Below are 25,106 nucleotides of genomic sequence, written 5' to 3' on the forward strand. Positions count from 1 at the left end.
AAGGATGCGGGCGGGGTGTGTGCGCTTGGGATCTGCTTCCAAGTTCACTTACACAGATGGCAGCAGGCCACGTGGGCCCCTGCACAGGATGGCCTCAAAGTCTGGCAGTTGTCTTCTCCCAGAGTGAGTAATCCAGGAGAGAATGCAAGAGGTCACGATGGAAGCCACAGTCTTTTTGGAACCTCATCTTGGAAATGACATTCCATTACCACTGCCCCACTCTCTTTGCTAGAAGCACTCAATCCAGTCCATACCCATGGGGAGAGGATTATACAAGGGCATGAATATCAAGAGGTAGGATCACAGGGGACCATCTTGGAGGCTGCCTGTAACAGTAACTCACGCTTTCACTTGTATCTTCTGTCCACATGTCGGTGAATTCCAATGTATCCATCCATGGGTCTACCTGATACCTCACTAGGATGTCTAATAGGCATCTTAAGCTTAATAGGGAAAAATGGGCCTCCCCAACCCCTGCTTTTCCCAGTTTTTTTCCATCTTGGTGAATGGCAGCTCCATTCTTAGAGATGATTGGGTCAAAAATTTGGAAAGATCCTTTACTCTGTTTTCTCTTGCACCATTTGTCAACTTGACCTTCAAAATAAATCCAGAATCTCACCAGTTCTCATAACCTCCTCCCCCAGTATCACCACGTTGGTCCATGTATTGTCTCACCTGAATTTTTACAGTAGCCTAAGTGAGCTCTGTTTTCAACCTTGTCCCATTATAATCTATTCTTCACACAACAGACAGAAAGATCCCTTAAAACATAAGGCAGATCATTATCTTGCTCGTTCAGGATTCTCTGGTGTCTTCCCATTTTACTTAAAGTAGAAAGCCAAAGTCTTTACATTGGCCTACTAGGCCGTTTGTGGTTATAACGTTATTTTTTTGTATCTTACTTTATAAAATGATATAAATATGTATAATAAATGCTGTATAAATGTATGTCTGTGTAAACACATATTAATATGTTTAATTTATCTAGAATTTATTTTCTGAATGGTGTAGGGGAGGGATCTGACTCTTTCCAGAGGGAAAGCTAACTTGCCCAGCACTATTTATGGATTAGAACACTAATTTCCCTCTGAGGGGTTTATTCCACCAGGAACCCATTACTCTCTTTCTATGCAATCTGTGTCTAATTGTTGGATTTTAGGATAAAAATGAATTTTAATATATCATATAAGATAAATTTGTGTTTGTAGAGATTTTATTTGATATGGTATACTCAGTTGCATAGAAAAACAACTTGAATTATCACTGAGAATTCATTATGGAGAATACTTATGTCCCTTTATTTGATAGATAGGGAACTAATTCTACTTAGGAGATTGTGACTTAAATTTAAAAATCCACTTAGCTGCAAAACTAAGATTAAAAAAAAAAAAAACCTCACGGCTTTTAGACCACAGCTTTTTTTGGCCTCTCACTGTCGTGGCCTCTCCCGTTGTGGAGCACGGGCTCCGGACGCGCAGGCTCAGCAGCCATGGCTCACGGGCTCAGCCGCTCCGCGGCATGTGGGATCTTCCCAGACCGGGGCACGAACCCGTGTCCCCTGCATCGGCGGGCGGACTCTCAACCACTGTGCCACCAGGGAAGCCCTAGACCACAGCTTTTGATTTATGTTGCTGCTGCTTCTGCTTCTGCTTATAACTGTTCAGAAAATTATCACAAAAATACTTATAAAATTTTAAAAACCTGTAAGGGTATCATCTGGAGTGAAATCCTTGTTTATGTAGCTAACTTTCAGTGTTCCGGCATATCAATGAATGCTCTAGGCCTCTGGCGTTGTTTTCTCCTTTCTGGACTTTTGGTCTTATCTCTATTTGTAACTTCAGCTGGCAAACAGGAATGTGCAGGCAAAGTAGATTAAACTCAAGCCAGTTTGTTTGGTGGGTGATTAGCAGCACTGCTGAAAAGTTTGCCGAAGGAGGAAAATATATTGCAGTTCTTGCTTAAAAGGAGGTGTGTAGAATTTTCAGTGGTTTTCTTTTGATAAAAATTGTTTCATGCTTGTTGCACTATGTGTAATTGAGGGTCAGCTATATATCACAAAATGAATCACTTTCACATTCTTCACATCTACAGAGATAAGAATGGAAAATCTTGTCACTTTGACGAGTCTTTTTTTTTTCTCCTCTGCAAATAGTCTAAGCCTTACTCCTCTGGACACCTGTCTGTGGCAGCCAGTAAAGGGCCCTGAGCTAATAATAGAGGCATTCTGCTTCTCCCAGATCAATTGGCTCTACTTGGTGACCAGAATATAGTCCAGAAATAAATTTCTTTCTTTAGGGCAAGAATAAAACCAAAAAGAAAAGAGAGAAAGAGTACCATGAGAAAGTATTGTGCTTTTGGTAAACTTTTCAAACCAACACATAACATTACATTCCGTGACATTATGCCCGTTAAGAGTCGGTGGGCATGAGTGATTAAACCCAGAGTCTAGTCAAGGCACAGATTAACTTGCTCTGTGATTTTAAGAGGTTCCTCACCCTCTCTGGGCCAGCAGCTTTATTTGCAGAAGAGTCTTGGACTAGATGACAAAGACATTTCCAGTTCTAAAATACCAGGACATAAAGCTGGAAACAAATAAGAGAATTGCAGCAGTTTATTTTTAGTAAAAGAAGATTGATACCAGCCAATAACTCTCAGTGGGCTTGCTTAAATCCTTCTCTCTCCAAATTCTGTTTTTACCAAAACGGTAAGCTAACGACAGTTTGTCATGCTTTGAACTTCCTGGCTCAGTGTTGATTTGTATCAATATGTTACTGTTACACATTTGAGTGGGAGCTGAGTTACATGTCATGAAAACTGCTCAGAAAACTAATAAAATCGTTAGAACCTCACTTTCGGTGGGTATTGATAGCATCAAGAAAATAAAAAAACCTTTGCCATTTTCAGGCAGTTGCTCTTCCAGCTAGACTGAAAATATGATGGCCTTACACTCAACTCACTTGTTTAAAACATTAACCGAGAGTGGCTTTCTCCTCCTCAAAATCTCTTAAGTGCCTACGTGAATTTAACCAGTAATACACAACCCGCCCCCCCCCCCAAAAAAAAGTCCTTTTAAAAAACGTTGTGTATTCTATAAAGCAATAGCTTCAGAAGGCTTTCAAGGAATTGATTATTCACACAGCAACCTAGTGAGGCACAGAAAGTATATCCTCTCTCTTACAATTGGGTCATTTGATGATGAGCTCTTTGGCGATTGCCTCCGGACCTTTGGAGATTCATAGAGGGTTTACAGTTACAAGTAGGATGCAGTCACCATAGTTAGAGAACTGGGTGACAACTTTCCAATGGACTTTCCGAATAGATGCGGAAGAGCTCAGAAAAGACTCAAAAAGGATGCAAACGCCTTTTGAAGACCGTTTCCAGGCTCTCAAATGGCCATTGTCAAAGAACAAACAGTGGGGGGGATTTGACTAAGCATCAGAAGAGGCTGGAACAACCCCCTGTGACAAGTGAGCCTCGGAAGCTCACAGGGCAGAAGAGAACTTTTCAGAGCGACCTTGTCACACACAGTTCTAATGTGTGGGCTTTATCAGCTGCTCTGAGTGGGGGTAGAGAGGCATGCATATTTTACCCATTCATTTCATATCCAGTGTGTAAAGTAAATGCCGCTTTCCAGCTTGGGTGGAGAAGGTATTTATCAAGATATGTCAAGAGTCAGAATGAAAACCCATCAATTTGTAGTGCAAAATGGAAAATGTCCTGTCTCTCACACTTTGCCTTTTCTGTTCAATCCTAGTAGCCTTCATTTAAAAATATTACGGTTAGCTCATTCAGTCTGAGTCTTTCATGGGCAGAATTAGATGAATTTTAATTTGAAACATAACTTTCTCCACTTTCTGCCCTCGAGAACTGCACATCAGTATCTGTGTTTTAGCGTAATGAATCCTTCTTTATTTACTTATTTCGGTTAGTAAACTTGAAAATGTGCAAGCACATTACCAGTGGTAGATGTCATAAGATGCAGCACCTGTCGAGCAGGCACTTTGTTCCTTTTTCTTCCTCCCTCCCTCCCCATCACCAGTATTTTGGGGCTCCATATGGAGATCTATTGTGCGATAGCTTCATTCTGGTAATTAACATGCTTGTTTGAGGTTATAAAATACACATCTGAGAAAGGCCAGGGATTTCCCCCGAATATCAACGAATTTCTTGAAGTGGCATTTATTTTTCATTCTGACTTGGTGTTGTGTTTTGTTTGACTGCAGCATTCTGGAGCAAAATGAGAGAGTTTATTTTGAGGCCTCCAAAGTAGTGCTGCTACAGACCATGAACAAGAAAGAGAAGACCTCCACCTGCACGAACGGTCTTGAAATGCAAATGGTCTTGGGTAAGTCATCCGAAGGACTTGGCGTTCATTAGCTGTAAATTTCATCCATCATCATTAATTTGGTGTCCCAGGCCATCTTATTCAAGTTCATGGTTATTTCTCTGCAACCCAAGCAACAGGATGTTGAGGAAATGTTGATCCGGTGCTGCAGAGCCGAGAGAGCAATGACATTGACTTAGTGTGTTCCTTTCTGAAATTTGCAGAATAGCAGGATTTGAGCAGAATTGCAGTTGTGGTTAGGAAAGACCAAAAAGCAAAAAAAAAAAAAAAAAAAAACCCAGACAACTAAACACACAAACAACAAACTTTATCTTCCATATATTCCATTTCAGTGGACAGTGCAAGGGATTAATCATATAGTATATTCAATCTAGTGGCATGTTTGTTATCCTGTAAGTGAAATTTTGGGATGAGCAAGGTGAGAGGCGTTAGGAGTTTCCAGATCCTGTTCAACAGGGTCTGTTGAGAACCTTTTAACTAAACACGGTACCCTGAATGACGGTCTTGGGGGTGGAATGCAAATGCTCCGAACTATAAATAAATTCCAAACTCTACAGCAAAATAGTGTGGACTTCCAAGGAAGTTTCATCAGTCTAGTTCAGTGTATTTCTTGGAAACGGGGACCTCAGATGGAAGCCCAGTTCTGCTCACATATCTTGGTGACCTTGGACCGTGTATCCACCCTCTTGAAATGAGTCACCTGTAAAAACACCACTGTCTCGATGATGTCCGAGATTGCTTGCAAATTTAAAATTCCACAGCTCACTCTAGTGAAGTTAATTAAATCATACTACCCTTTGATTCTTGCTCATCTGAATTTATTGTGTGCCCTTGGCAAGTCATCATTCGCAAGGGGGCTCCCTGGACCAACCAGTGTGAAGAAAAGGTGGCGGGCACCTGGGGTCCTCCTTCCTCTGGCACTGATCTTGTGACTCAGCCCTTTGGTCAAGCAGGCCTTGCAGTATCTGGTTTATCATTTATTCCCTTGCATCATTACAGAAAACATGGCACCGTGTTCTGTGAATATAATATTTGAGTAAATGAGATAGGTTTCTTTTGAATTATTGTCTTCTGTTTTTCTGGTGGGGATCTCACTTCTTCTTTCTCTGTGCTTGCAGTCACTGTGTTATTATCTGCCGGTCCTTTAACCCTATGGAGCCCCAAACTTTGTTTTACGCTGAACGGAATTTATTATTTCCCTTTCTTACTAAATATCCCTTTTCTGAAGCAGAGCTGCAAATGACACTTTAAATGATGCTCAGATGTCACTCTTGTTAGCAGCTGTCTGTCTCAGAGCAGTGCATTATTTGGGTTTCATAACAGCATTTTTTTTCTCTTAGAAATGTTAAATTACGAAGTGCAGGAAACCACATGAATGCGGAAGAATGAAAATGCACACAGTGTTATCTGGAGATGCCAGTTTTATGATTCTCCTGGTGACAGTCTCTTCCCTGCAGTCAACATAGGAAGTCTCTCTATCTGTTTGGTGACAGCGTTGTAGCTCCTGTCTCCACCTGCCTTCTTGCCTTGTCCTGCTGAATTGGGAGTTTGAGTTAAGACGAGTGCATGGGGCTGTCTCTTTCTATCCAAGTCCTGCCTGACCACCAAGCCCGGCTCACGTTCACAAAGTCTGCCCTGAATGCTCAGGACTTACTCACTGGCCTCTCCTTATGAGCTCCTATAACAATTAGAGCCTGCATCTTAAAAAAAAAACAAAAACAAAACAAGGAAAGAAACCAAACTCTATGGCTCTGCGTTGCTTTGTGCGTTGCAGACTTGAGGGCAGGAATCAGATCGTAGCCTGGTGGTTCTCAAAGGTGGTCTGGTCTGAGCCCCAGCACCTCCCCCATCAGAATCACCAGTACTTGCGTATTAAAGCTACAGATTTAGCAACCCCAGGCTCGATGAGTCAGAATTTCTGGGGATGCTGAGCCCAGGAAACTCACTACAGATAGCTCTTACGCACTGAGGTTTGTGAGCAAGTGTCTCGGGCTACTTCTTCATCCTCCTCTTTGCCTCGTCGCCCGCAGCAGAGGGTCCAGATCTGAGCACATAGTAGGTGCCCAGGAAATGTTTGCTTGTTGATCTAAGCAGCATCAAACCATGATAGTTGTAATATCTCTTCAGTCTCCTGACCTTTTCAGATATGAAGTCAGTGTATCCTCTGAACCCTGAGAAACCCCTTTTTGTCTAAATGTGTGAAGCGTTCCTCTAGGTCAGAGGCTCCTTTGGAAACCTTTTTATGGCTCTTTCTCTGTCACCAGTTGACTCTTGACTGTCCCTGGTGATGGCAGTAACCCTAAGTCTAGTAGAGCAGGAGTATCAGCTGTGGGAGCTGGACTTCATGGAAACGATGGGACAGGCGAAGGCTCTGAGGATGAGTGCGGTGCTGTGGTAACCTAGGTGCTCTATCCTGGGCTTCCAAAGCCGCACCTTCTGCCCTTGGCAGTTCGTTTCTTTGGTTTTTTTTTTTTTTTTTTTTTGCGGTACGCGGGCCTCTCACTGTCGTGGCCTCTCCCGTTGCGGAGCGCAGGCTCCGGACGCGCAGGCCCAGCGGCCATGGCTCACGGGCCCAGCCGCTCCGCGGCACGTGGGATCCTCCCGGACCGGGGCACGAACCCACGTCCCCTGCATCGGCAGGCGGACTCCCAACCACTGCGCCACCAGGGAAGCCCTGGCAGTTTGTTTTGAGTGGTGTTTCTTTCAGCTGTTAGGGCTAGCAGGTTGTCAGTTTGGGTGGCTGGAGAGCGGTCCCATTGCTGGAAGGGAGAAAGTTAGGCTGCAGGGGACACACATCAAAGCACCCACAGTGGCGGCAGCGGATTCAGGATTTGAATCTCATGTTCACAGGTAGCCATGGTGACACTTGGCTGCCTCCTTCCCTCCTCCACTTGCTTGCGCAAGGGCTTGCCTGGGCTTGGATGAGCCAGAAGAGATGTACAGGGTGGCGTTTGCTTCTGGCGCAGCTCCTTAGGGGCCTTGCTGGAGGATCCAGAACTGGTAGAACGTCTGACAGTTCGAGTCGGCGACCAAACAGAAGGACTCACAGCCAGCCTACGAGGGAACAAGTAGGGGAATCAGGAAATTTATTAGCTGCTAGGATAACCACCACCAAATGCATTCAACCCTTTTTTTGCAGCTTTCTTTGACTCTGGCTTTGTCACAGTTTTTCTTAGCAAAGTTGTACCAAAGCTGAATAAAGTGTGTGTTCCTAGGTACATTCAAGCACGGTGACGGGAGAGCATCTTCTTCTCTGTCTCTGTCGAATCTCGACTACAGGAGGTGTGGTTAGCAGAATGGTATACCAGAGTGGATTGGGCTTGGGTTTTTCACAGATTCTCAGCTAAGGGAAGAAGAAAAAACCATGGGTTTCTAACGCAACGTTAAGGGCAAAAGAGGCATTTTAATATGTGCTTCGTGGAGAGCTGACTAGATTTTCATCTGCTTGGCTTCTTCCGGATATAAGGTGTTGATGTAAGTATCTTCGAGCCTTTGTTAAAGGCTTTCAGGTGAAAGGAGAACTAGGGAGAAAATTAAAGGCATGAGAAAGCGCCTGATTTTTGCAAAATACCAGATGCTGGCATGGCTGTTTGGGAGGTCTTTATTTCCTTTTTAAGTAGCCATATGTGGTTGGAAAAGAGAAAAACTGTTTTTAAAGGAGCATTTGTCTAGTTAGAAACTATGTCACTTGCGTTGTTTACCGAGAGGCAGCCTTGAGAATTGCAGGGTTACCAAACGGCCACCTGAATCATGGGCCCTGCTTTTGGAAGGCAGATAAAAGAAAAGAGCCAGGCTAGTACCCTCCTTGAATGCCATCATCGGAAAGCTCTTTAAATGCTTTCTAGCTCAGAGGAGTTAGTTACCCTTCACGTCCCTGAGCCGCTGTTCCGCAAAGCAGTACCAAGCATGCCTTCTGTGAAATGTGCTATAACTCACTCTTCTCCTGATACCATCACGGGCTAATAATTACATCAGTCCTTCAGAGCAGCTGTGTGGTTTGGTATAACTGTGAGTGAAACCACACCGGTTCAGGAAATGCAGTGAATTGTCTTCTAATAGGCATCATCAAAGCTGATGTCGATTGACTTGGAAGGTACCCTTCCTTGGTGAGAATTTGAGAGCTTCGAAGGGAGGTGTTTGCACTGCCTCGAAAGAAATTAGAATTAAACGGCCACGTTTGCACACTGCTGGAGTGAAACGGAAACTTGCCCGCGTTCATTCCTGCACACGCTCTCCCTGAAGGCATCATCACCTCGTGGCATCATTACCAGCTCTGCTCGAATGACTAACGTTGCTCTCCCTTCCTCCTCAGAGTTTAAGGTCATTGGCTTCCTACTTCCTCCCCGACGGCTCCAATTTGAATATTCCAGAGGGGTCTTCAACTTGAGTCTAAACCTGTACTTGTCACTCTCCTGTCTCCCGTTATGGATTCTTTGTTTGGAGAAACAGGGTCACCAACCAGCTAGTCATTGATGCTGGTCACCTCCTCCTCTTCCCGTACTTCATCCCTTGACCACAAACTGCAGTTTTGCCTCTTCAATCTGTTACAGTCTACGCCTTCTCCCTGTCTCCTCGCCCTTGTTCTCTTTCAGGCTGTTAGCATTATTTGCCTGGACCACTGCAGCCACTTCCAAAAGAGTATTCTTGTCTTAAATCTTTCCTTTCTGCGTTCCATTCATCCTACTATTTTAAGAATTACCTTCTTAAAGAAAGGATCTGATTGAATTATTCCTGAAAAACCCTGACAGTGTGAGGAAGTATGGAAGAGTGTTTCTAATACACTATTAAGTGTAAAATTCATGATTCAGAATTGTTTAGACACATTGGTTACAAAGTAATGGTGAAAATGGGTGCCTGTCAACAAAGACTAGTAGTAAATAAAGCAAAAATGAAGATGTTTACAGTATGAGGGCGATTGGTACTTCTTTATTCAAAAATGATACTCTTGGTGTTTTCCGGAGTAATGAATGAATATGATGAAATGAAAGGAAACAGATAAAGGATTTTGTTGGCTTTTCCTTCCCTTTAAGATAAAATGTGAATTTCGTTTGCATGACATTCTCGACCTCCTAGGAACTCATTATCAGCTTAGCATTTAAATCTCATCTGCCACATCCCTCCCATCTCTCCACACAATGCTTCCTTCGGTTCTGAACATGCTATGTATTTTAATAATCATGCCTTTCTTCATGTTGATTCTTCTGCGTGAAATTCTGTTTCTCTACCCAGTGGACTCCCCATTCATTGAGGCCTAATGGAAATGTCCCCTCTTCCTCTACATGTACTAGAAGTCTTTGTTTCTGTACTGTCTCCGTGGATGGCTCATGAGGGTGGAGATTGGTTTATTTTAAACCTTGTATTCCAAGTCTTAAGCCCATTCCTGCATATAATATAGCTTAATACATATTTATGGAAGGTGAGCAGGAAGGAAAGACTTCATTTATAGATCCTTCAGGTGAGATGTAACATTTTTCAGATAAGCTCGGTGCTAATTAACTTGTTGTAAAAATTATAAAAAGTACATGTTTTTGGTTAAATAATTTTTACAGAAGTCCTTGAATTCAGCATCAGACCATTTTCGCTAAACTGCTAGGGTGGATCTTTGGTGTTTGAAAATTCTAACATCAGGGAGGATCACGTCAGCTTCTCAGTAGCCATATTTGTGAAGTTACTAGAAATTGCTTTTTTTAACTGTTTTATGTCATGAAAAATCATATCGGCCAAATCAGAAATCCAAAGAAATAACACATCCAGTGCTGGCAACATAATATGAATATGTGGTATTTTTTCCTAAGGGACTTTAAAAAGCCAAGACTGGATAACAGGAAAGGATTGATGTAACATTTTCAATTCCGAAAGTCTATTCTACTCTAGAAATACACTTGTTACTATTTTTTCATTTCTAAGAATTCTATTTGGTTAAAATATCAAAGGAGAAAAAAATATCTTGGCTTAAATAAAATGAAAAGTCATCTTCAAAATTAATTTGGCATCCCTGAAAGTTCCTTTTCAAAGGGTGGAGTAGGATGGTTTTTTAGTATCACATGTTAAAATTGCCACTAAAAATCATCATTCGCACTTGTTTGCAAGGAATTCAGATGGGATTTGATGGGATTGAATGTATGAGGCGTGTTACACATCTTTTTAAAGAATATTTTGTCATCAGGGTAAGATTGTTTAATACTTAATTCTATATTATTTTATAACATATTATGTATAATTTTTCCTATTAATGTTAGATGATAGATGATATAATTGCATAAAAATGCAAGAGGATCTATAGACAAATGATTAGAATTAATGAGTTATTCAGCAAGAGTGAGGTTTGACAGGTTTTTTGCATGATATTCTTACCCAGTTTTCAGTTTTCTTGCCTATAAAATTATGCCCAAAGTTGAGCCATAGTCAGATGACCAGATTAAGAAATTGGTCAGTCAACAGCCTTGAGCACTGACGAGATGTGTTATACACCACGTCACTTCTCAGCCTTTCACGTTAGTTGATCTTTGTCTGTCTGCCACAGTGAAGAACCTTTGCCAAATTTTCCTCTTTTCCTGTCCTGAGCATTGCATTCATGTGAAAGCCCAACCCCTCGGCTGTCTAGAAGATGCGTCCAGTAACAGACCAGGGCTTGCGTGAATGCATGCAGACTTGCCATTCACTGTTAGTTATTCTCTGGTGCACCGTCCACGGGGCTGCAGTGTTGCCCCGTGACTGCTGCAGTTCATTTACCAGGAGATGCTGACTGTCGAAATGCCCTTTTGTGAGAGCCAGTACTCGAAAGCATTCTAAATACCTGGTGACAAAAACTCCAGCAGGCAGTGGAGCACTGCAGTTTTCATTACAGCTTCAGGTGCTACCCAGAGTAGTATGTGCTTATGTTCAACTGCCCTCTGCAGACCATGTATAGGGGTCCTTGGGGTGATACTGTGGCTGTAGTTTCCTGAGGTTGTTTAGCATTGGTGTGCACAGGCAGATGTGTCTGTAAGCTATAGTAGCCTCAATTAGGAAGTCTTTCTGAGACTTTAAGGGTCTACAGAACAGGATACCTTGATGGATCTGACGTTTTAAAATCTAGCCCCGAAAGAACTGATTATGGTCATCACAGATTTTTTTTTTTAAATCATTTAACTGTATTACCTACAAATTCATATTTATTTCACACTCCATAAATTAGTTAACAGTGTGTCCATAGACTTCTTTTTCTTTCTTTTTTTTGGCCGCACCGTGCAGCTTGTGGGATCCTAGTCCCCGACCAAGGATCGAACCCACCCCCCCTGCATTTGAATCACAGTCTTAACCACTGGACCGCCAGGGAAGCCCCATAGATTTTTTTTTTTTTTTTTTTTTTTTGCGGTACGTGGGCGTCTCACTGCTGCGGCCTCTTCCGCTGCGGAGCACAGGCTCCGGACGCGCAGGCGCAGCGGCCATGGCTCACGGGCCCAGCCGCCCCGCGGCACGCGGGATCCTCCCGGCCCAGGGCACGAACCCGCGTCCCCTGCATCGGCAGGCGGACTCTCAACCACTGCGCCACCAGGGAAGCCCCCCCATAGATTTTAAAAAATAGTACATAGTAACTTGCTACAGTGCTGTTGGGAAACAACGTAATGCAGTGAAAGAGCGTCGGTTCTAGAGGCAAACTTCCTGGGTCTGAATACACATCTGCCCCTTACTAGCTGTGTAATGTTCAGCAAGTAACTTAACCTCTTTGGGTCTTGGTTTATCCATCCACGGAGTAGGGAAAATAAAGCAGCATCTTTCAGAGTTGTGAGAACAAAATGAGTTCATGCACAGAAAGCTGTAACAAAATGTTAGCTGTTATTATCATGTCACTTTCATGGTATTCACTTAGACGGTGCCTCAGTTTATAATAAAATTTTTCCAGCCTTCGCCTTCCTTCAAACTGAGTTTATGAATTTATGCTCAATTAGGGAAGGGGAAACTGGGGGTCAGCCCAGTTAGGGAAGGTGAAGAAATGCCGTGGGAACACAGAGGAGTGAGAGACTTGGTCTGGTCGCGGGTGGGGAGGACCTGGAGGAAGCGTTTTGGGCTAGACGTGGAAGCGAGGCAAGGGTCCCAAATGGCAGAGGTGGGGGCGGGGCGTTCCAGACAGGATGCAGAGTGACAGAGGTGAGAAGGGAGGGGCTGCGTGTGCCAGAGGAACCCTGGGAACTGGTTTGGTCCAGTGTAAGGTGTGTGAGGTGGAATAACGCGAGCTTGGGAGGAGAGACATTGATTTCATAATGATGAGGATAATAATGATTAATGTGAATTACTAATTGAAAAGCAATCTCACACCAGCTTCTGAGATTGGTGCTTTACATAAATTGGCTCTGATTGCAATTCACTGCAACATAGTTAGTTACCCCCATTTTACAGATGAACAATTGAATTAATCTCATATTAAGGGTTGGAATTTTCTCTTAAGTGGTGGAGAAGCCATTGAAGGTTTTGGAACAGAAGAGGGTCGTCATCAGACTGAGAAGTGATTTACTTACCTGCTGTTAGACTCTTAAGTGCCCCGAAATTAAAGACACATCTTACACATCCCTGTGTCCCCCACGAGCCATAGCACTAGACCTTCAACCTGGTGGATAGTCTGTAGATACTGGTGGAGTCTCTTTTAAAAGCTTCCTCGACAAAACCTGGGGGACACTTTTTGTACATTTTAGCTTTTTGAAGAGAAAACGAATTTAAGAATACTTAATAAATCAATGTCTTTGTGCCTGTACCTATTTCATTCATCTCATCTGATCCTCACCAAAAAATTGAAAGACAATGAGTCTGAGTCTTCCGTTCAAGTTGTGTGTCATTATACTGCGTGAGGTTACTGGTGCTGAAGAGTATCACACAGCTTGTAGGAATAAAGCTAGGATTCAAACCCTGGACTGTCCCCGACCCCTTGCCTGTACTCTGCCATCACCCCCTCCCTCTGTCGAGCCACTTCTGATTTCCAGTCTCCACTAGGGTTGTCTCTTCCGCTGGTTTAAAGGGCACTTTGTTAGCACTCTGCTGCTTTCAGAGAAACTAAAGCCCTACAAGGACCTAATCTACTTTGTTGGAGTTGATGGGAAAGAAATGATTTTCAACTGTCCTCAGGACCAGCATCCTTCTAAATGACACTGCTGGCAGGTGGTCATTTCTAGGAGCCCATCACATTAGCCACTTGTGTAAGAGCCTGGTGTCCTCTGTTGGCTTGGTGTGTAGAGTGAACTTGTCCTTCACAGTGCGGTAGAGTTTGGGAGTAAGTACATTGCAAGAGCCTTAAATGCTTTGCTTCTTCTACCTGACTGCAACCAAACTTATGATACTAAAAACACTTAGCAACTGGCCCAGAGCAGTGTTTGCTTCCAGGTGCTGCCTGGAATTTGGAGTGACATTTAGTGAGAGGGAAAGTTCAATTCCGACTGTTCAAAGGTAATGGCCAGTGAACCTACAAGCACATATTATGCAAATTCAACCTAAATCTGTATTTATTAACTTGACAAATTTTGGAGCGGTTATCTGCTCTATGAAATTGAGTGAGGTCCTGCAAAATATCAGATCATCCGCTGAATGCATTTAAATCAGGACTTCTGGATATTTGGCACCCGTGCTGGTGCCGACGTTCAGAGGTTTAAGCTCAGCTGCAGCTGTACCCCCTTTGCAGGAGTGGACCTTTATTTCCTGGTGGGTATCCACACTGGTCTCACCCCTTTCCTTGCCTGTACTTCTCTCATCCACTTGGGAGAGTCAGTGAACCAGCTTGCATTTCCGTAATGCCTACTAAGAAGAGTTCAGAATTTTTTAGATTCCATCTTTTGACTGACTTGCCTTTTCTTCTGCTTTTGGGCAATTTTAAAATTACTCATTCTGTCTGCCTGCCTGCCTCTGTCCAACAACGGGCAGAAACACGTGACGGCTGCTCTTGGAAAAATTGGTGAATTGGAGCCCTCCACTTGCGGTGATGTTACGCAAAGCAGAAGTATTCCTTTTTGCGTAGAAACAGAAGCAGTGTCATTTTACCACAGCAATGAAATTGTAGTAGAGATGAACGTAATTCATCTTCTATTTACATCTTTAATGAGCCACAATTAAAAGTAGTGAGTTGACGTGTCAGAGCGATTGGTTTATTTTCGGATTTCTATTCCAGCCGCGGCTGCTGATCTAAGCGGTACTCCACTGGCACCCTGGAGCTCAGAGGGCCTTAAGAAGGAAAGCCTGGAAGGGGCTAGTCTACTTCCTGAAAGTTAATGAAACAGTAATGACTTTCTGCTGGCCTAAGGTAGACATTTACGTCTAATCCCAGAGGCCTGTGATTCTTGAATCTTCTTTCAGGGTACATCTTTTTCTTCTGGTGCAGGGGCTCTGTGGATTGATTTCAAGTTGAGGTGCTCAGAGATTTTTCTCTCTTCTTATTTTCTCTGGCCATAAGTAAGATGCACTGGAGGGCTCTCCCTGCACTGGGTTCCTGGCGCAGGGCAGAGCGTGTTGTAAATGGCCCTTTCACCAGCCGTGCCTGAGCCCAGACCTAAGCTTGTTGATTTCAGGGGCACCGTTCTTCCTGGTGTCATCCACACTTCATCGTAACCACTGAGTTTAGTTTACACGGTGACACTGATCTGAGATACCCTCTCAGGAACCTTTAGATGGGCTTCCGGAGACGAGACATCACTGCATAATCAATGACTGTGGAGGACAGGTTTTCCTGCCACGGTAGTAAAGCCACATACTGGAATTCTTTTAACAGCTCATCTAAAACATACTGTTTAAACATTTCTGCTGTGGCCACCCGAACTCAGCAAAAACGTGTGCAGAAGTATTTATGATACACTTGATGTTGAAGAGGACTGTAATGAACTATGTAGAGCTTGGCCGTTTACAAGTGTCCGTACCCTTGTGATGGTCGCGTATATGCCGAGTGTATTACGGACCAGGCGCAGTTGTCTCGAAGCTAATGCCACTTCAGCTTCAAAGCCTCTCACTTGTACAGGCCCCTTCTAAGGCCCGGTATCTGATTTTATGAACTCTTTTTTAAAGACCCACTCCTCCCCTCCATCCTTTGCCTAACTTTATAAGCTTCAGACCCTGCAAACTAGATCCACCTCTGATTAGGAATATATATAACTGTGCTTATGTGTATATGAATTAAATGTATTCATTTCTCCTTCATACTAATATATGAAATTCCTCTGAATCTGTCAGTCCACAAAATAGGAAAATTAAGAGGCTGGGCATAGCCTTTCATATCTTCACCAGTTGTTTCCAAGGAAGTTTATATCTTGGACACTTAGTGAATAATGATATGTTTAACTGATGGGAGCTGTTTCCTAAATTCCCCAAACCGATGACTAACAATTATGATTCACATATTCCTGGGAATCTCTGTCCCCCTCTGGCTGGCCATTTGCCTGGAGCATGTACAGTGTATCAGAGTTTCTTAGGAGTTCTTAGTAAAATTGAACTATATCGCTTTTCTCTTGTTCCCCACGCCACCTAAAGAAAAATTAACTTAATGGCTATTTTGTGAAACATTTTTTCCTGGCTTGACATGGTTACTTGAAGGTAAATTATTCTCCCTACTAAGCAGTTACTTGTTCCAGGTAACTTTGATTTGAGAAGGCAGCTGTTGTTTTCTAGTGTGCTAAATTAGTTTCTTCCTTTTCCAAAGAGTTCTTTTTATTGTTCCCAGTCTGTTGTTAGGTGTAAAAGCTGATTTACTTTAGATTATTTTTTTAATGCACCTGGAATTCAAGGTATGGCATTAGCCATTTAACTTTCTTATTAGTCAAGAATCTTAGGGAGATATGGTGTCATAGACTATTAGGGGTGCTGACAGTAGCAGAAGGGCCGCTATGTGTGACGCAGAGCAGAGTGGCGGCAGGGTCGAAAGAGCCAAGTATATTTTGTCCTCTCAAAGCAAGGAGGCCTGTCCCAGTGGCCTGCTTGACAACAAAACTTACCTTAATGACTTAGCAGCCACAGTGAAGGGCTGGGAAGGGAGAGAAGCAAGAAGGCAGGATGCTGCAGAGTTGGAAACCAGATTGCTGGTTTCCAACTGGTCACACAATCCAGGCCTCAGTTCCTGCAATGCCACTACTGTTGTGACCTTTGGAAAACTACTAACCCCTGGAACAGTTTCCTCCTCTGTAAGAGGAGGCAGTAGTAGCCTGGATAATACTTGGAAGTTCCCTTGCCTAGGACGGTCTGTACCTGAAGATTAAGAGACATCTGACGTACAGGGGAAATGAAAATGGTTAAGAACAGAAGTGGAACGGGTGGAAGGAAGACAGGAGTGTAGTGGTGGTCTAGAACACAGGCTGGAAATACCCTCGGTGTAAATTCAGGTGGATGTCTCTCTCCATGGGCAGGTGGCTTTTGTTGGGTGAACTGAGCACTGCCTGAGGTTAGAGCCGAGACCTGGGGTAACTAACTTGTACCTGGAAAACACCTTTCAAGGAACCGCGTTTCCCTTGCATGGCCTGAGCTCCTTGCCCTTCCCCCAGCACAGAAGGCTTAGGTTTCTCTTAGTGCGCAGTGCTGGCCTGGCTTCCTTGTTATCTTCTCGCCTCTTCTTCAGTCATATCTTCAGGATGCTTCTGGAGATGTTCATAGGCCACAGTAGATTTGCTTTCTTGTTCTGAAGCCCTCTTACAATTCATTTCTTTGCAGGTTCAGACGTAGTATTTATTTATCTTACCACTTTCCGGCTTAAAGAATCAGATACAATTGTTATTTGCTTTTGCCTGAACTCACCCATATGAATGAGCTTTTGTAATCAGCAGTGTAGGTTGAGTCTGAAATACCTGAGCCCTTGCCAAGTTGCTACTTAGTTGTTTAGTTAACACTTACTGAACTTCTGTCACATCCTTAGTTTCAGGGCCCTGTGTGAGAATAGCTCCTTCTCTCAAGAGTTTCGTAATCAAGTGGTGGAGACCAATACAAACGTAAGCACAAGTAACAGAGTGACAGTAATAATAGTCATGCTGTTGAAAGCGGTAGACATTTTCTGAGTACTTACCACATACCGGAATACTGAATACCGTGCTAAGCTCTTTGCGTGCCCTAAGTGCATGTGTGCACGTACACACACACACACACACACACACACACACACACACAATTAAAAATAAATGTTTAATTCTCACAGCATAGGGATTCTTGTTATCTGCCTTCTACAGATGAGGAAACTGAGGCCCAGAAAGGAGAAGTAACTTGCCCAAAGTCACACATTAGTCATGAGTTGGATTAACATTTTCACTATAGAGACATCTGTGTCAATGGGAAATAAGAGCTAAGTCTAGTGATTGCGTGGATGCCAGAACTACACAGGGTTCGCTTGGGTGGGATTAAGGGAGAAGGTGGTTTAAACCGTGTCTTTTAGGAAGAAAGAGTCATGATGGTGTGAAGTAGAGGACCAAGGGGCATTTCAAGCTGGAGATGGTTGCTTGTGAGGATTGGACATACAGAAGCCGGACAACAAGTAGGTTTGTTTAGTTGAAGAACATCCTTCCCTATGATGGCAGCTGGGTGATCAGAATCCAATGAGTGAAGAGTTATTTTGTGAGCTGTGGTGTAGGCACTGCCGGAATTAGTAGCAGGTCAACACCTGATAAAGTCTCTCGGGAGAGTAGAGACATGTTTCTAAACGAAATGTGTTAGCCTGCAAAGCAAAGGGCAAGCATGAATGTCCTACCCGTAGGAGATTTCTCCCGGGGTTCTCTCTACCAGATGACACGAGCTTCACACCCTGGCTTTGAGCTGTCACCATCTTTGCTTCAGTTTCCATTAATTAGCTCCGAGTCTTAGGTCTAATCGCTTGAAGCTGCTCAGGATACTTGCTCCAACCCCCTGGGCAGCGTGGGATATTTGCCTTTTCCGAAGTGTCCGTCTCGCCCTGGCGGCCACGTTACACGCTCTGTGAGGCAGGTGCCTCTCGGGGAGGGCTGTGTCACAGCCTCTGTTGGCAAACACAGAACACAGCGGCAGCCCCTTGAGGGCTCCGGATGGTAGGCATTGGGTAAGGGATTTAAACTTGGGTGACCGGGATTTGTGGGTGCTTGGGGGAAAAAATTAAAATGAGGAATTGTAGGTGTAGTAGGTCATGTTTGTTTCCAAAGTTTTTCCCTCCAAAACTGGAAAAAGAGAAAAAAAAAAAAAAAAAGCAGCATTGGGAGGGATTTCCCCAGGCTTGTCAATGGCTGGTTTGTCTAATTAATTAATTAACTAATTACTTTGTTTATAATCTTCCTTGTTTGCAAAAGATTTATGGTTATGGCAGTGCCTTAAATCTCTAAATCTATCAAACAAGAAAATCTTATGAAGTGGCCAAGTTAGCTATCCATGCCTCTTTTTAAATGTTTCTTTGTTACAAAATGACCATCTATCAATAAGAGATTCTAAAAATGAGTACTTACTGTACTGACAGTTCTCATCTATTTCCCACTTTTAAAAATACATGCTTTTCCTTTAACCTTCAGATCGTCTAGCAATTTCACATCTTCTGGTGTCTGTAGAGGCTGGTGTTTGTGAAACTCTAGGGCTGACATGGTAACTCTCGGTTTGTGTTTTTCTTTAAGCCCCTCCCACCTTTTGGAGCGCTGTGAATGCAGCCCTGGTGGGAGCCACCGCCTCTGACTGTGGGACTCTTACTGCCTCCCCAGCCCCCCAGCCCCCCAGCCCCCGGGCTTCAATTATCTAGTCTTGGTCTGCTTTGTTGCTTGGTTTCCTGGAAGCTTAAGTGGTTCTGGGTCATTGACAAAAATCTTGTCGGTAGGAATGCAGTTCAGAAGAAATTCAGGAGAGCAAAGGCTCAGTGTCTTCTTCCTCCCCACCAATCTCATGGAAATAATAGTGTAACCTAGCATTTACCTCCTGCCTTAATATATCAGGCATGTTGCCACGTGCATCCTGTTAACAGCTGTCTGTGTGCCTGTGCAGTATTCACAGAGGAGCGAATTTTGCAGGCCACCCTTACAGGGTGACAGGACCGACTCAGTCCCTCCCCCACCGCCCCAGGAGGGATGCCTCCAGCCTGTGGGACACAAGCCAGGGCCTGGGGCTTATGTGAGGAGGCAGTGAGGGAAGAACAGTGATTAGGGGAAGTACACTCTTGGGCGATGGAGGAAAGCAGAAAAGGAAGGAACTTTACCCTTTCCTGGGCACCCCACTAGGAACATTAGCTTATAACCTCCTATTTAAACCTCAAAACCACCCCAGGAGATGAGTGTCACTGTCTTTGTTTTACAGATGAGACAAGACAAAGGTTAAGTAATAAGATTAACAGCTACTGTGTGAGATGTAGAACAAGGATTGGAAACCAGCTCTGTCTGATGTTAAACGCACACTCTTTTTTCAAGCATTAGAGGTTTTCATCTCTTCTTCTTTCCTCCTGATGTCCATTTTTAGTTATTTGATGGAGAATTCCTCAAAGGATGTATAGGGGAAATCAGTAAAGGTAGCTGAAACAAAACTGTTATTGATTGAACATTCTAACGAAGGTGTGTGGCTGAGATGGGAGTTCTATGATCAATCACCTTGGGATTTCAGAGCACTGATTTTAATAGTTGAGAACTAAGGACGGGAGAGTCCTATAGAAATGTGGATCGTGAAACCAAGAATCTGACGGAGGAGTGGTGAGGAGGGAATCCAGTTGACTTCAGAGATTGATGGAATGTCCAGTGAGACCTCCGGGGTAGATGTAGGACAGATGGTTTAGCTTTGGGCTGATCTGGGATTTCGACCTGTGACACGGGTGTGATTTGAATACTTTGCACCATTTCAAGAGCTGGCTGGAGCGTGGCACCGATATCCAGGGGTCTCAGGTGGCAAACGTAGGTGCCACTGAGTGGGAGCGGATAGTGATATTTACACACAGGGGTTGCCAGGTGTACTCATCTTTCTAGACCCATCTCTACCTGCACAGGCGCTGTATACCTTCTGAAGCGTTATGGTCATGATACCGCCAGAGTTTGGACCATTTGATGTTCAGGGCAGTGGAGAGAAGCATGGGCTTGGGGTCCATGAGGGAGACGAGGATTCAAATCCAGCCTCCATTTGTTAATAACCATGAGAACCCGGGGTAGGCGACTTCATTCTCTCAACAGTGAACCTGGGATAACAATCATGCCTCATAGGACTTCTACATGTAAGGTAGTCAGCACATAAATGTGCCTAATTATTATTATCATCATCAAAGAGTATATATTATTATTATTATCATCTAAGAGCAACTAAGGGCACAGGTGGGCTTTTTTATTGAGATCGTAAAAGCTATGGTATACCAATGAAAGGGTCCCTCATAATTCAGTAAGAGAAATCCTTGACGTTTCTGCTGCTGCAAAAATGCAAATGACTGCTTGGGGCATTTCAGGCGGCCATATAAGTCATCGCCATTAATTGCCATTTACATAATGAAACCTCTCTAATGTTATTTCTATTAAAAGCCATACTTCTAAGTATCAGTCTGACCGTGTGGTATTTAGAATCATTCTATGAACAGATCCCTTTTATTGGCTTGTCTTCTTAGTATCTTCTGACAAGTATCATCTCCTTACTTCCTATTCTAGTGTTTCTGATTTCATAAACTCTCAGAATGTTCGTTTTCTACCTAAGAAGCTCTTTTTTTTTTTTTTTTTTTTTTGGTATGCGGGCCTCTCACTGTTGTGGCCTCTCCCGTTGCGGAGCACAGGCTCCGGACGCACAGGCTCAGCGGCCATGGCTCACGGGCTTAGTTGCTCCGCGGCATGTGGGATCTTCCCGGACCGGGGCACGAACCCATGTCTCCTGCATCGGCAGGCGGATTCTCAACCACTGCGCCACCAGGGAAGCCCTAAGAAGCTCATTTTTAATAATGCATTATTTTAATGTCAGAGCTTGGGAGGTATGATCATTGCTTATTTTCTCTGGTGCAGATTTACAGATGAGCATATAGTGCTCTGCCCAGCATGGTACTTGGAGTTCTAGGCTCTCCATACCTTTATACATCGAAGTGATTGCTTCTACCAGCTTTTCTCTAACAAATCCCCTCCGAGTCAACCTATACAGTACTTCAGCATGTGTTTGTGTGTGCATTTGGCACACACTGTCCTGTCCTCAGGCCCTTGGATTTCTTTATCTGTATGTGAGATATATTGTTAAGTGATAAGACTGATTCTTTATTATTTTTTTTTTTTTGTGGTACGCGGGCCTCTCACTGTTGTGGCCTCTCCCGTTGCGGGGCACAGGCTCCGGACGCGCAGGCTCAGCGGCCACGGCTCACGGGCCCAGCCGCTCCGTGGCACGTGGGATCTTCCCGGACCGGGGCACGAACCCGTATCCCCTGCATCGGCAGGCGGATTCTCAACCACTGCGCCACCAGGGAAGCCCAAGACTGATTCTTTAAATCGGCCTCACAACTTCAGCTTAACGACAGAATGGCTTGTGTCCTCCTTTGGGGAAGAGCTCCTCTTGGGGCATGTGTGGTTTTCTCCTGTTTGCCTCTGACCCCCGGCAGGCGAGTTGCAAAATACAGAGGGGCCCGAATGCTTACTGAAGGAAGGAATGAGTGAGAGAGACCTGGTGTTTGCCCATAGTTGGAAGGAAGTTGCCCAGGAAAAGGAGTTCTAAGACCCAGTCTAGGTCCGTGATTCTATCAGTATGGACATGGCTTCTTGGACGGGAACATGGAAGGCACCCTCCCAGGAAACATTCTCATCCTTACCTTGATAACATCTAATAAATGGTCAGGATTTTTTTAAAAATCGCTTTTTCTACTAGAGGTTATAGAGGCTCTAAGCAGGCAACATTGATAAACCTTTTTTAAAAACTGAGTTTTTAGTTTAAAGAAAATCTTTCTGCTTGTCTGTTTTTGAAATAATGGCTTTACTAATTAGTACTCTTTTTATTGCCTCATCCGAGGCAGCTTCAGAGAAACAGGGATTTTGATAAGAACATGAGGGTGTCTCATGGACTTCGGCAAAGGGAGGGGCAGCTGGGCCTTAGGTGCTGGAAGACAAAAAAAAAAAAAAACAAAGAAACCAAAACCCAGAATCAACAACCCACGGTGTATCTGGGGTTTGAATCATATAGTATGAACAGGACTGCTCCCACCTGTGTGTTTAGGCAATTTCCAGAACAACAGATGCTGAACAGACAGCCCAGTGTGTGTCTGCACTGAGGCTGTACCAAGGGTGTGTGATTGCGTCTTTATCTTTACTTGTACTGCTGTTGAAGATTTTGTGATCATTAGTGCCAATATTCCTGGAGAAGAAAAATCATTTAAGATGTCTGTCATTCTGTTGTGGTCATTTCTGTTTGCAGGGCTCATTAACATCTTTGCTCAGAATGACCAGTTCTTTTTTGGTTAGAATATATGCTAAAATCACCCTGTGTGTGGAGCCATTCGTCAGCCTTTTCTTGTTTCTTCTTCACCTCTCTTCAGCTTGCTTCCACGAGTTGATCTTCCCCAGATGCTGGGTGGCCCAGTGGAGCTGAGTGGCGGTGTCTGTCCCTTTTGTGATAGGAGATTTGCTGGGAGAGGATCTTATACTTGGATGGTGGGTGATGTTAATGCAGTGGTTCAGGGAGCAGATGGAAAGGGATGGAAGAGCCTCCTGTACTGGCTGAATGTCGTGAAGGAAAAGCAGACACACCTCCCTGTGGTTTCTGTCATATCCTAGAAGGCTGCCTTGAGTTCATCACATGGCTTCATACAGTTCTAGGTCACCTGAAACTTAGAGCTTGTGTGATCTCAACTGCTACCTTAAAAGGAGGAAACAGACCTGAAGAAGGAAAATGGCTTGACCAAGAGTTCAGACTGGAACCAGAAATGTGTAGGTAGGTGGGCTCCTCGTTCCTGCCCTAGCACTCTCTTTCTGCTACTTCACGTTGTCTTTCCAAAGTGGCTGTTTACAGGGCAGTAGGTCTGTCTCTAGCAGGTACTCGGCATCTCTAATCGTCTGCCAGGGCTGCCATAACAAAGTACCACAGACCGAGTGGCTTAAACAACAGACTTTTATTTCCTCACAGTTCTAGAGGCTGGAAGTTCAAGATCAAGGTTTCAGCAGGGTTGTTTTTCCTGAGGCCTCTCTCCTTGGCTTGTAGACGGCCATCTTCTCCCTGTGTCTTCCCACGGTTTTCCCTCCTTGTCTGTGTGTTCTGATCTCCTCTAAGGACACCAATTATATTGGACTAGGACCCCACCCATGTGACCTCATTTTACCTTACTTATCTCTTTAAAGGCCCTGTCTCCAAATACAGTCCCATTCTGAGGAACTGGGAGTTTGGACTTCAACCTAGCAAATTGGCAGGGAGGGCTGGGAGGGTTGGGGGGCGGGGAGGGGGGTGCACAACACAGTTCAGCCCATAACAGTAGCTGTAAATGGGCTTGATTCATTCATTGAATTCATAATTGATTGATTATGGATTATATTCATCACCCAGTCTTTAAATGACCATTTCAACAGGCTTGTCAGAGGTCAATCTTACCATAATATGCAGCCAGCGAATTTAAAATGCTAATGTCATAAATGTTTTTAATTACTCACTCTGCAACAGGCATTGTGCACACACTCTCTCCCTGACTTTTTTGAGGTTAGGGTCTGTCAGGGAAGGCAGACTCCTTTCAAATCTTCCATGGGGGCAAGTTTGCATTAGGGTCGGCTGGTCATTTGCCTTTCAGTGGGTATTGGAGAATTCATGTGTCTGGGACGCTGGTTCTAAGGAGGAAAGCATCAGAAGGCATCACCGTGTTCATTCCAAATACGTTTTCGTGGCCAGAATGCTCACTCAGTAACTGGATTACTTCTGTGTGCTCAGTGCTTTTTTTTTTTTTTTTTGGAGAGGGAAAATCTGCTATTTTTACCACCTAGTAGCGTTCTGAAGGCTCCATGATAAAACAGTTCTACACTGAACCCCATCTGTCTCTCTCCTGGGCCCACGTCTTAGTCATATTTTTGTCCTGAATGTCTGGGTGGAATGCCTTGCATTTAGTAGGTCTTCAGTAACTATTTGCTGAATAAATGTGTGTAAATTGAAAAACTGCCTACTATTACTAGCTTTCTGCACGTGATGCGTGCCTTGCCCCCCCAGAAAGATTGTGGGCTTCTGAGCAGGAACACGGGGAGTCACACACACCGTTTGTGTGACTCAGTGCCTTGTAATTGACAGGTAGGCTATGGTAAATCCTCCAGCCCCTTGAGAGTGGCCGGTCATCCCTGCATCAGGGACCATGGAAGATTCTTAGAGCAAAGATGGAAAAAACGGATACAAGTTATCGCACAGACATCCATTAAAAACGTAATCTGTGCAAGATAGGCTGACAGACAGAAAAAACAAACCTGCGGTTACCAAAGGGGAAAGTGGGGTAAGGGATAAATTTGGAATTTGGGATTGACAGATACACACTACCATCTATAAAAGAGATAAACAAGGACTTACTGTATAGCACGGGGAACTCTAGTGAATATCTTGTAATAAGCTATAATGCAAAAGAATCTGAAAAAGAATATATATAGTATATTATATATATATAATATATATAACTGAATATATATATATAAAACTGAATCACTTTGCTGTACACCTGAAACATTGTAAATCAACTATACTTCAATAAAAAAAATAAAAATTTAATTAAAAAAATCATCTCAAGGAAAAAAGATGTAATCTGTGCAATTTATGCTCTTTTAGACTTATGGACAGAAATTAACACTCATTCCTTGCCCCCTGGGGTTAGACAGGATTCTTTTCTCCACTTCTGCTGTTATCACAGCTGTCTTCATTATAGAATCTCAGAGAAGTG

At 43.7% G+C, this 25,106-nt stretch overlaps 1 protein-coding gene across 4 annotated transcripts in view; it reads left to right on the plus strand.

Moving 5' to 3' along the window:
• The window catches only part of ATXN1 (ataxin 1), a 402,319-nt gene that overhangs the window by 96,629 nt on the left and 280,584 nt on the right, over window positions 1-25,106 (plus strand). For 2 of the 4 annotated variants that reach the window (XM_067006729.1, XM_067006732.1), the window contains exon 2: window positions 4,224-4,345. The exons of 1 other annotated variant lie outside the window; for it this stretch is intronic. The gene's annotated coding sequence lies outside the window, so the exon portion shown is untranslated. Of the gene's footprint in view, window positions 1-4,223; window positions 4,346-23,096; window positions 23,141-25,106 lie in introns of those variants that run through there. One more of the 4 variants, XM_067006730.1, reaches the window with a different exon arrangement.

Source organism: Kogia breviceps, chromosome 10 (genome assembly GCF_026419965.1).
Source record: "Kogia breviceps isolate mKogBre1 chromosome 10, mKogBre1 haplotype 1, whole genome shotgun sequence".
Classification (NCBI taxonomy): Eukaryota; Metazoa; Chordata; class Mammalia; order Artiodactyla; family Physeteridae; genus Kogia; species Kogia breviceps.